At 39.6% G+C, this 12,121-nt stretch overlaps 1 protein-coding gene across 1 annotated transcript in view; it reads left to right on the forward strand.

The window, feature by feature from the left end:
• Window positions 1-12,121, forward strand: part of celf5a (cugbp, Elav-like family member 5a) — a 294,626-nt gene that overhangs the window by 222,736 nt on the left and 59,769 nt on the right. The gene's annotated exons all lie outside the window — the stretch shown is intronic.

Raw genomic sequence — 12,121 nt, forward strand, 5'->3', positions numbered from 1 at the left:
CCATTGGTGATTTGTGTTGTGTTTTGTCTAAATTAATAAAAATAAAATAAATAAAATAAATAAAAATAAATAAATAAATAAAAAAATAAAAAAATAAAATAAAATAAAAAAACAGTCAGGTAAAAAGTTAAAAACACTGTCTGTATCGCTGTGCAGGTGACGGGAACTATTGTGTGTTGCATACATGTAAATGTGGCCGCCATAGAAGCGGCTCTATGTGAGACAGGCAGCGGTCATGGCCCATCAGGCTGAAAATCTTCTGCCTCCGGTCCCTTTTCCGATCAATCGATGCATCTCTAATTAGCTGAACCTGGTTTCAGGTGCTTGCTTGAATTCAGGGAGACTTATTATCACGTTTGTATCAATAATCATAGTAAATTGTTGTGTTTATAATGCAGCAGTTGTTTATATGTGACAGCTTGATGAATTAATGCCACATTTGGTCTGGCTGCATGTAGAGTTTTGTGGGAGGAAACTATTGTGGATAGTATAAAAGACGAGTTGTTGACGTTCCAGTTTTGTAGAAACTGTTTCTAGTTTGATATCACTTTTTCTAAAATAGCTATGAAATTAGGTATACGATATAATGAAAAACAATCATGCACAACATATGCCACAAGTGCCTATTTTAGCCAATAAAGCCGCTCAGCGTACAATGCTGGCATACGATGCACCTGCCAGGGACAATTCAAGGAAGTCAATTTGGTTGTTGATGGTAGAGCTTCATGACTGTTCCGCAAGAAAATTGAAATGCATTTATCTAAGCTGGGCAGAGAAAATAAAAGAGGAAGAAAAATAAACAGTTATGTTTAAACACACAATTGTTTCAAAAGGGCCACAGAGGAGCAACCTGCTGCTAGCACATGTCATGTTGCTTCTTTCTGTTAATAATGATGACAGCAACACTCCTTTCCCTTGTGATAATGGTGATTCTCCTCACACTTTAATAATAAAAACAGGCAATGCTCTGAAAACCAGGTCAAGTCTGGGTTTTCTTGTCAAGGTAAGCATTGTATTGTTAATTCAGTGACAGTGGAAGATTCCCTCAGTATATCTTGCACATCTCTTTTCTCCAACATGGTCTCACAGAAATCCGTGGAATAGCCACGGATTCGCTCAAATTTCCGTGAAACTGACACGGATTTCGCTACAATGCAAGTTAATGACAGTCATATCCCGTGGCTGTTCCAACATACAAAGTGATTATGTACATTCACTGAGTGAATATTTAGAAAATAAAACATATATTTCTCACTAGAAATGTGATGAAAATCCATTTTTATGCAGAATCTAAGTCAAAATATTGATTTTTCACTAAAAATGAGAGAACTGTCCGCCATGTTTTTTGTTCTGACCGCTGGGACCTTGAAAGTCACGTGACTTGGAACAAACCAATAGCCACGGGATATGACTGTCATCAACTTGCATTGTAGCGAAATCCGTGTCAGTTTCACGGAAATTTGAGCGATTCCGTGGCTATTCCACGGATTTTGAGTTAAGCGAAATCCGTGGCTATTTCACGGATTTCTGTGAGACCAGGTTGCTTTTCTCACAGATGTTATATAGAAGATATGTTGCAACAACCTTTGCTGCAGTTCATTAGTTCAGCAGTGCAGGGCTGTGTGAAAATATTTCACATAAGTAGAACTGATCCTCCAGACAAGTAAGGATAAAAAGTGAGAATAGAGGGTAAGGGAGCCCCGTACGCGTGTTTGCCCGCATTATGAAATACTTTCAGTAGAATCACATCCTCTAAAAAAGTGCTGATTGACCTTCTAGCCTAATTAAAGTGCACCATCGCCAATAGAGAGCAGATAAGACAGCTTGGCTGTCAGTGTGACTGACAGGGTTAGGCTCTCCCCCTGCAGTCACATCAGCACTACAGAGGCCATGCATACAAAAAGCACACGACAGCAAGCACAGAGGGTGGAAACGCTCTAAGTTTAGCATCTCGCCTACTATCAGGAATCAGCTCAAACTAATAATATGGAAATGGTAAAATATAAAAGTACACCAGTGACATGGGCTTATGTATGTATTTATGTATTTGCAACTTTACCTCATACAGCATTTCCCCCAGCTCATAACTGTTAACACTGCAGTTTTTTTTTTAGGGTAGAGAGATGCTCAGCACTGAACTGGTAGTATATGCAAAACCAAGCTGCTGGCTGGTGTCATATGTATAGAGCAAATCTGAAAATCTTTTACCAAGGTCTCTGTAGGCCTCGGCAGGTGAGGCACCCTATATATATTTTTTGATATCAGGCTACGTTTACATGATGACGGTCTGAACAGAAGACGCAAAAGTGGCGTTGCGTCTTCACTTTTTATTCCTCGTTTAGACGAGCGTTTTCGGGAGGAAATCTGCTGCATACGGTGACGCAAAAGTGTGTGAAATTCGATTGTATGCAGCCAGGCAGCATCACTTAAAGCATGGGTCTCAAACCTGCGGCCCGCGGGCCAATTGCGGCCCTCATAATGATATTATGTGGCCCCCACCTTGATATGAAAGTTTAATGTGAGTTTTATAGGTATGGTACTTTACCGTGTTGTGTGGGGAAGGTCCCTTTAACTACTTTTTTGGTAATTTTGTGTCTTTTTTTGTGGTAATTTTGTGTCTTTTTTTTATAATTTTGTCTCTTTTTAAAAAAATTATTGTGTGTTTTTTGAATAATTTTGTGTCTTTTTTCGTAATATTTTGTATAGGCCTAAATATATATTGTAATTCTGTGTTTTTTGGGTCATTTTGTTTTTTTTCTTTAAGTAATTTAGTCTTTTTTGGTCATTTTGTGTCTTTTTTGGGTCATTTTGTGTCTTTTTAAAATGATTTTGTGTCTTTTTTTGGTAATTCTGTGTATTTTTTTGGTCATTTTGTGTCTTTTTAAAGTCATTTCGTGTTTTTTCAGTCTTTTTTTGATTATTTTGTGTCTTTCTTAAGTAATTTAGTTTTTTTCTGTCATTTTTTTGTCTTTTTTTGGTTATTTGGATACTGTCTCCAGCGGCCCCCAGGTAATTTGAGTTTGAGACCCCTGACTTAAAGCCATAAGAGCATCTTTGGGCATGCAGAAGTTTTCACGCCACACATTTTCATCAGCTACTCCTTCCACAAAGTTCTCCACCATCACTAGATCTCCCAGGTCTCGTTCACAGCCGTCTGGCTCCTCCGACCAATTGCTGCATCCAAAATGTGATGGAGGTAATTCCAGATCCTTCTCTGTTCACTAATACTATCTGTACATATCCTGGACATTTGGTGGAAAGACTCCTGTAAGTTTATTAGAGCTGCCAGAGCAGCTTGAAGGTCCCACCATGGAAATAATCCCACGTTTCTTTATTTCCTGTACTGGAGCATGTATGTGACGTAAACACATACGTGACGTGAGCAGATCAGATCAGAGTTTTGTGTCTTGTCAGTGTAGACGACACGCTACGGAGGAGAGGATTTAACTTTTCCACTTTGGAGGGTGGTTTCAGATTTTTGCGTTTTTAAGCCCCAAAACGCCGTCACCGTCTAAACGAAAGGCACTTCCCATAAAATATTTCCTCGTTTTTACCCGCGAGCGTCCTGGTGTAAACGGGGCCCAAATCTGAAAATCTTTTAGGTCTCTGTCGGCCTCGGCAGGTGAAGCACCCTATATTCCCCTACAGCTCTCACACTTCTGGCCGGGGAAAGCTGACATGCAGGGTGGCCTGTAAGCCTCTTTTGTCCATGTGCAGCAAAGTCATCTGCCAGCTCAGTTGCTCTTGCAGACAAAGCTTCAGAGAGATAGCTCATATTCTGGTACATCCTCCCTCTCTCTTGAGCTGGAGTTGGGCATGGCCCCTCGCTCTCTATCTCCTAAGCCTCCTCCTTTTCATTTCTCTCTCTCTCTCTCTCTTTCTCTTTCTCTCTGTGTCTCTCTCTTTTTGTTACATTTTCTCATCATCTTTTTCTTCAGCATATCTCTTTACTTTTGTTTGCCTTTCTTCAGCGTTAATAGTGTAACCTTTTGGTATTATCTTACACTTTTGGTCTGTCAACCTTTCCATTGTCTTTTTTCCCAGATAGAGCTTTTTGTTCCAGCATGGGTTTATATTTTATGATATTGCGTTTGTGCAGAGGTGAGGAGGTGATAGGATATTGGTATTGTACTCTATATTGTCACAATAAGATCAGGGGAGGCAGGATATCACATGGGGCCCAGTTTAGCTCAGTGTATAATGAAGTTTGTTGTCTCTTGCTGTAGTCAATTTTGTCCTTCCAAATGAAAGGAAAAAAAGGTAATTACTTGAGAGCAACCATGAAGGCTAATGAGTTACCTTCATGGTAACTCATTAGCCATCCAAGATAATCACAATGTAATATGAGAGAAAGAAGTGAGATGGAGATAAAAAAATAAATAAAAGCAGAAGGAGAGGAAACGGGCGATCAGACAAAGAGAGAAAAAAATCAGTCAGAGCGATGATACAGGAAAGAGCAACTCTACTGTAAGGAAGAGGAAGGAAAGAGAGAAACTGCATGCGGAGGAGAAGGAGGTGGGGGTTGGTTGAGGGGGCTGGCCGAGGGGGTGTGTCCAACATTACCCTCATGAATCAGTGTCAGTGGAGCGATGAGAAAATAATTAAGAAACAGGCTAGCGCTGTGTTAAATACTGCCAAAGGTAAAAGGCCCATTCTACTGTATAGAAACACAATCTGGACAGGAAAGAAGAATGGCAATAAATGGGATAGAGGAAAATGGGGGGAGAGAAAAATCCATATCATAACGGATGCCAAAGTGCCCTTCAGATGGCATTATGAAGGGAGACAATATAAATAGCAGTGCCATATTGTAAATGTTTATATACAGTAGCTACGTAGACACGTTGCACAGCAGTTTCAGGATTTATGACCACAGCCGTAATACACTGAATTCGACACAAGGCTGTGAGTAATATTTCACATTTGTTATCATATTGAGCGTAAATTTGCTGAGACGTATATGGTGGAGATAAAATATTTTAAGCAATTTCTCCATCTATTCTTTTCCTTTCAGTTGTTCTATTGTGAGACTGAAACTGTTCAGAAAGAGAGGGAGAAGAGAGCACACACACACACACACGGCAACAGTTATACACACCTCAGAGGTTTAACATGCAGCATTTAGGAAAGGAGACTGTAATTGTATGTTCAAGGCTTCCAGCAGCGCCAAGATGCAGCTGAAATCCCCGAGCCAGCAGCAAAGAACAGAGCAGCCATTAGATCGCACTGATGCATAAAATCTACGGAGGTCTTTGGAGAATATTGAGTGACATACAGGTCCTGTATGCACATTTAGTGTTTTTTTCTGTACGTACGTACGTACATGTGTGTGCACGTGGGTGTGCGTGTACAGATGTGTGGGTGAGTCTTTTAGGTGTCATATATAATATCCATCATCCTTTCTGCCAGCGGCACAGAGAGAATTCATGATCACTGGTCTCCAAATCCCCTCTGAGATGGAATCGACTCGGTCGGTGTGCGTGGAGGAAATGTGTACGGTTGGAATGCAGAAGCTATCTTCCCGTGAGGTTGCTGTGCAGTAACACATTATAGTTTGATCTCCAGCTCTTTGGCCTGACTAATACGCTATAGGGCTTGTGATGCAACAGTTACTAACCGCAACCTCCCACTGCAGTAATGCTTGTTTGTAGAAAGTGCTTTAGATGCCGCTTGATAACACATATTTGTATATATATACGGCACATCATGTACTGTATATGTGTGCCTGTTGATATAGCTACAACAAGCTGTTTTATTTCCCTGACAGCCTGTATGGGAGTGTGTGTGCATACAATTTCATGGTTACTTTATGTGTTGCCCGCATGTTTACAGTGTTTATGCTTATATAAGCAACCTTGTGTCAGTGTGCTTATGTGTACTTACATGTATGTGAAAGCGGTGAAGCCTAATCCATCCCAGAGGGGCGCTTAGTGAAGGATGCGCTGTTTCTGCAGCACGGCTATCAAGGTCCTGCACGCAGCGCTCAATGGCATTTTTACTGATGGCTTTTATGGGTCGCAGCCAAGCTGCCAATGAGCAGCCTTGACACCAAAATGATGAAACTATGACATGAAATCAAGCCGGTGTCAGCGTAGGTGCTGCTGGAGTTAAGAGAAGCAGGTCTCTGTAGCTACACTGTAAAAAATATTCTCTTTAATTTACGGTAAAATACCAGCAGCTGCAGAACTTTACCGTAAAAAATACAGTGAGTGGGTTTTCTACTGTAAATTTAAATGTAAATATCAGCTAAATCTGTCATTTAGTCTGAAAAATCACTTGCCATTTTATCCCTATTGTGTCACTTTTTGGTAATTTTGTGTCTCATTTGATAATTTTACATATTTTTTTGGTCATTTTGTGTCTTTTTTTGATAATTTCATGTCTCTTTTGGTCTTTTTCTGTCTTTTTTTTTGATAATTTCATGTCTCTTTTGGTCTTTTTCTGTCTTTTTTTTGGTAATTTTGTGTCTTTTTAGACAGTTTTGTGTCTCTTTTGGTCATTTTGTGTCTTTTTTTGATAATTTCATGTCTCTTTTGGTCTTTTTCTGTCTTTTTTTGGTAATTTTGTGTCTTTTTAGATAGTTTTGTGTCATTTTTGGTCATTTTGTGTCTTTTTTGATGGTTTTGTGTCTCTTTTGGTTGTTTTGTGTCTCTTTTTTTGGTCGTTTTGTAACTCTTTTGGTCATTTTAGGTCCTTTGTTAGGTCCTTTGGTCTGCTATTATTTTTAGGGTGGTTATGTCCTTGTGACGTTATGGTATTTCTCCATTCATTTTAAATGAAAAATCTAATATTTTTTACAGCAAAACTGTGTTTTCTAAAGTTTATGACAGAAAAAAGTAAAAGTTTTGTGCTATTCTTTGATTTACGGTAATTAAAAGTGTCTACTACGGTGATATTACATTTTTAATTTCACGCCCTATTTCTGATATAATTTGACAGTGTTTTACTGTAATTTCTACAAACATTTTTTACAGTGTACTGTTAAAGGGAACTTATTGAATTATGTACAGAACATGACTGTTGCCTTTATCAGCAACCTCTGCAGGTATCACAATAAAACATACTATGTTTAACATTCATATATGATTTAATGTTGCTTCAGTCCGTGTGTTTTCTTCACATTCTTTATTCAGTGATATTTGTTTCAATAGAAATCCACGTTGAATTGCTTTGGTGTTTGAAATTGCCTATGGCTTTTTGGTTGAGAACTACCGTATTGTTTTCTTTGCGATGCTGTTTCCAAGCAACATCTCCAAAGTTGTGAGGGAAACAGCACTAATAAGCTACCTCATTAGGGCCAGTGCATGGTAGGCCTTACAGTTTGTGCTGTCAACTCTGTGGGTTAGCATGCAAACTTCAAAAGACAGCTGCAAATACAACACATACACACACACAGGAGTGCTAATCTACTTTAGAAATTGGTAAACAAACTATTCTATCAACCCACATTTCTTCCTCAGTTTGAAGGTGTGCTGATGGAAACTGCTAACTGGGTTCTGTGTGAAGTGGCTCCAGCGTTATGACAAAATACATGTCCATCGTCTCGCTGGTGATAATATAACGCAGTGCATAAAAGGCTCAATATTCACCAGTTAATTTGGCGTTGTTTTCTCACCCTAAGGCTGTGCCAACCTCACACTCCCTCCCTCCCTCGCTGGTCTCTCCCACTTCTCCCACTGATCCCTTACTGTACACATACTGGGAAGGATGCCCTTAGCACACCTACTGTACATGCACACACACATGCACACACACACACACATACTCACCATCTCATTAATGCAAACACAACCCTAGTTAGATCCCTATATGTAATAAATTGGATTAAATTCCACTGGCTAAGCACTGTGATCTCTTAGGGTTAATTAATTTCATTCCATTCTGTCTGTGTTTTTTATGCTTGAACACATGCTGACACTGTTATTGTGTGGCATCCTGCTCATTGGAGAAGTATAATAGGCTGGTGAAGGAGGGAGAGGAAGCCTCAATGTTTGGTATTCCGGCTACAAAGTGATTTCGATTCTTTCTTTCTTTCTTTTGACAAGGAAGTACGCTACAGTAGCTAGCTCTAATACGCTGGATCCTTCCCCTCCTCACAGCCTCTCTCCAGCTCTTATCTTACCCTCCAAATGAGAAAACCTGGATGGCTTCTCAGGGCCCCTGTTTCTGCCTGGATGCTATCTCATTTGGTTTTAATATATTTATCCATTCATTATTGTTCCTTTTTATCGGCCGGCTAATATTGTTCATAATTTGTCCTTATCTCCGAGCCTGACAGTCAAATTTAAACTCCGGCTCAGCAGACAGATGGAGAAATGACCCTTCTCCAACCCCTCCTTCCCTAGCTCCTCTCCTCTCCTCCCTTCATTCCTCTCCTCCTCTCCAAATTCCAATGAAACATGACTGACAGCTCGCTGTATAAGTAGTTGTCATAGCAACCTCCCCATCCTTCTGACAAGTGCTTTTTCTCTATCGCACACGCTCTCTCCCTCTGTCACAATATCTCTCTCTCTCCTCCTTCCATCCCCACTCCCTTGCTGTTGCAACGATTGAGAAAGAGACAGACAGAGGAGGAAAATTTGAAAACCAGAGAGCACCTAAGGCAGTCGGTACGCTTTCCTCCCCTGCATCACCCCCCATTCCCAGCCCTCCCCCCTCCCCCAGTCTCCTCCTCATCCTCCCCACCCCTGACAATGATTTACCAACTCCAATGGTGCACCTCTTTCATCCATCCTGGCTTATCAAGGACTGCAGGACTGTATGCACATCAATTTACAGTTCTCACTCTCCTACACATTCTCTCTCTCTTTTGCTCTCATTCTTTCTCCACTTCTCTGCTTTGCTAGAGCTCTCCTTTTCTTTCTTTCTTTCTCTTGTTGCTCCAAAAACTCCTACTCGGCCCCCATTGCTATTCAATAAGTTTCATTTCACTGTCAAAGTCCTCAGCAGTCTGCAGTGTAATCACGGAGCATACAGTAATAAGTCTCCAGCATATCGGACTGAGCTGCAGAAAGTGTACAGTATGCTGTGTAGACATGTAGGAGAGCCTTCAAACTTCCAGCGGAAAATAAACATTATGTAACAAAAGATGGTATTGTGTGGAGATTTGGAGCACATTTACAGGGAAGGAATTACAGCAGTATTGTTTGACATGTGCATGCTGTAATGGCCAGACTACAGCATGAGGAATTAAGATATGCAATATGACTGATATAAGTTGCTTTTGCGCAGTGGCTCAAAGGCTTCACACAAGGCTAGCGCTCTAATACTGAAAAGCTTATATTGATTAAAAAGGGTCCAAATGGACCCAGTAATCTTCAGTATGTATAACCAGGCAGCACACTGCCATTTCATTATTCCAGAGTTTAATTTCCAATGCATTTATTCCAAACAAGCATCTGTTTAGTAGCTCAGAGTAAATTAAACATGATGGGGGGTGAGTTTCAGGATAGCAGTGGTGTATCACAATGAAGTTGCATACAGTCCTCTGCCACAGTGAGCTGTAAATGCATATTAATGCCAGCAGGCTGCACAGTTTTCACAGTTAAGTTGCTGGTGGTTATTAGACCCCTGAATTGTTTAGGTGATGACATTTTACTGTTAACACTATAGCTAGCGCTCTAATTTAGGATGCTATTCATGCTCCGTGGGCTCTGTTATGATGTAAGCAAGAAACAACAACTCATAATTTCTTGTCTTATTTTTTATTCATCTATACAGTAGAAGCCATTTACCACAGGTGAGTAGCTGGAGCCGAAAGATGACTCAGCTGCTTTTAAAGGCTGTAAAAGAGAAAAGAGACATCCAAAACAGCATTTTGCTGCAAATCATGTTTTAACCTCTCAGCTTTATAAAATGCTTCAGGGTTATGGGTGACTGGCAGTTCAATTCACTGAGCTGAAAACATGATTCAATCAGAAACATTGCTCTCATGACTTCCTATTAATTATGGAAATGACATAATGTCAACTTTGGCTTAATGGTTTCTTTCAAAGTAACTTCCCTGTCCAACAAATACACCATCTTATATTGCTCAGTGAAAAATCAAAGCTTCAATAGAGCCAAATTGTTTGGTGTTTTTCTATATGATGAAGGATTGCACATATAGCTGTAGATCAATGATTGAAGAGATCTTTTCACCTAGTTCCCATATGGAATACTTCACTGGGCAGGGAGATATTATACTGCATGTACTTACTATACTATATATGCATCAACAGGGAAAAGACATTAATGCATAGAGAAATACTGATGTGATTGAATTGCAGATCAAGGATAAATGCCTTTGAGACATTTTAAAGACTAAACTCAGCTTTGAGCTTGGAGAAGTCCAAGTGTCTGCAGAAATTGAGGTTGATGTTCTTGGAACCAAGAAAAAGATCTATCAGGATAAAGATCGGGATTTTACGATCTATGTATAAAGGCAGGCAGATGAGTACGGAAGGATTGGGGCCAGGTAGGAGGAAAAAAACAACTTTTTTTCCCGTTATGCAGTTCAAGAAAAAAGTTGAAATGACGAAAGATGCTTTCAATCAGAGGAATATTGTTTTCAGAGAAACAGCACATCTATCCCAACAGTTAGGTAGACTGCAAGTTACAACCTAATTTTCATTAATGTCGTAAAATAAGCAATAACCAAATATTTAAGGGTGCAGTAGCACTAATATCCCCTTAACTTAAATGAGCTAACTCAAAAACTCAACTCAACTTTATTTGTAAAGCACTTTAAAACAACCACAGCCACAACAAAGTGCTGTACATAAACAAACAGAACAAGAGACAACAAAATAAATAAAACAGGAAATAAACACTAAAATAAATAGATTCATTGCTTTTTAAAAAAGAATTTAAAGAACAATAAATAAAAGCAAACCATAAAACACTAAAAAACAAGAGCAGAGTCTCATGCATGGTTAAAGACAAGGAATAAAAATAGGTTTTAAGAGGAGTTTTAAAAATGGACAGTGAGAAAAGACTTTATTCTCGACATTTACATTTTTTTCCGAACTGCATATTATTTTCCCTCCTCTCATTATTTCTTTCTCCTACCTGGCCCTAATGCTGTTCCGTAGATGATGGAACCGTAATCACATACCTTTTTTTTTTGCTTCAGTTCAAATGAATATCATATATACCCAGCTTTAAATTTCAGTAGATTAACAGATGAAGCAGGATTATTGGTGGCATGTTGTAGTTTGTAATGCAGCTGCAGTTATAGCGGTTAGCAGTAGCTACATCTCCAGCTAGCAGCAATGTCGAAATTTCACGCGGTCTACACAACTCACACCGTAAAAGCAGCATGTAAAGCAGACAACCTGGTCTCACAGAAATCCGTGAAATAGCCACGGATTTCGCTTAACTCAAAATCCATGGAATAGCCACGGAATCGCTCAAATTTCCGTGAAACTGACACGGATTTCGCTACAATGCAAGTTAATGACAGTCATATCCCGTGGCTATTGGTTTGTTCCAAGTCACGTGACTTTCAGGGTCTGGCGGTCAGAACAAAAAACATGGCGGACAGTTCTCTCATTTTTAGTGAAAAAAAATCCATATTTTGACTTAGTTTCTGCATAAAAATGGATTTTGATCACATTTGTAGCGAGAAATATATGTTTTATTTTCTAAATATTCACTCAGTGAATGTACATAATCACTTTGTATGTTGGAATAGCCACGGGATATGACTGTCATTAACTTGCATTGTAGCGAAATCCGTGTCAGTTTCACGGAAATTTGAGTGATTCCGTGGCTATTCCACGGATTTTGAGTTAAGCAAAATCCGTGGCTATTTCACGGATTCCTGTGAGACCATGTTGTCTATGAAGGTGCAAAAGTAAAACACAATGATGTCGGGTGGATGTCTGCTGTGGCAAAGGACAGATAGAATTAGCACATGGCAACAACATAAATAAATCAGATAAAACAGTGGGATGTTTGTGTGGAATTAGCAGGCTGGAAGGTTAATAGACGAGACTTTTGGCTGATGATTTGATCTGAGCGTTGGCTGGATAACTCAGACTACTGTTACTAGCTAATTAGCACCCTGATAGTGAAGCTATTAGCATGGAACTGAGCTATAACAACAGTTAGCAGCAATTCCACTGGTTAACATTGAGGT

The sequence above is a fragment of the Centropristis striata genome, chromosome 9 (genome assembly GCF_030273125.1).
Source record: "Centropristis striata isolate RG_2023a ecotype Rhode Island chromosome 9, C.striata_1.0, whole genome shotgun sequence".
Lineage (NCBI taxonomy): Eukaryota > Metazoa > Chordata > Actinopteri > Perciformes > Serranidae > Centropristis > Centropristis striata.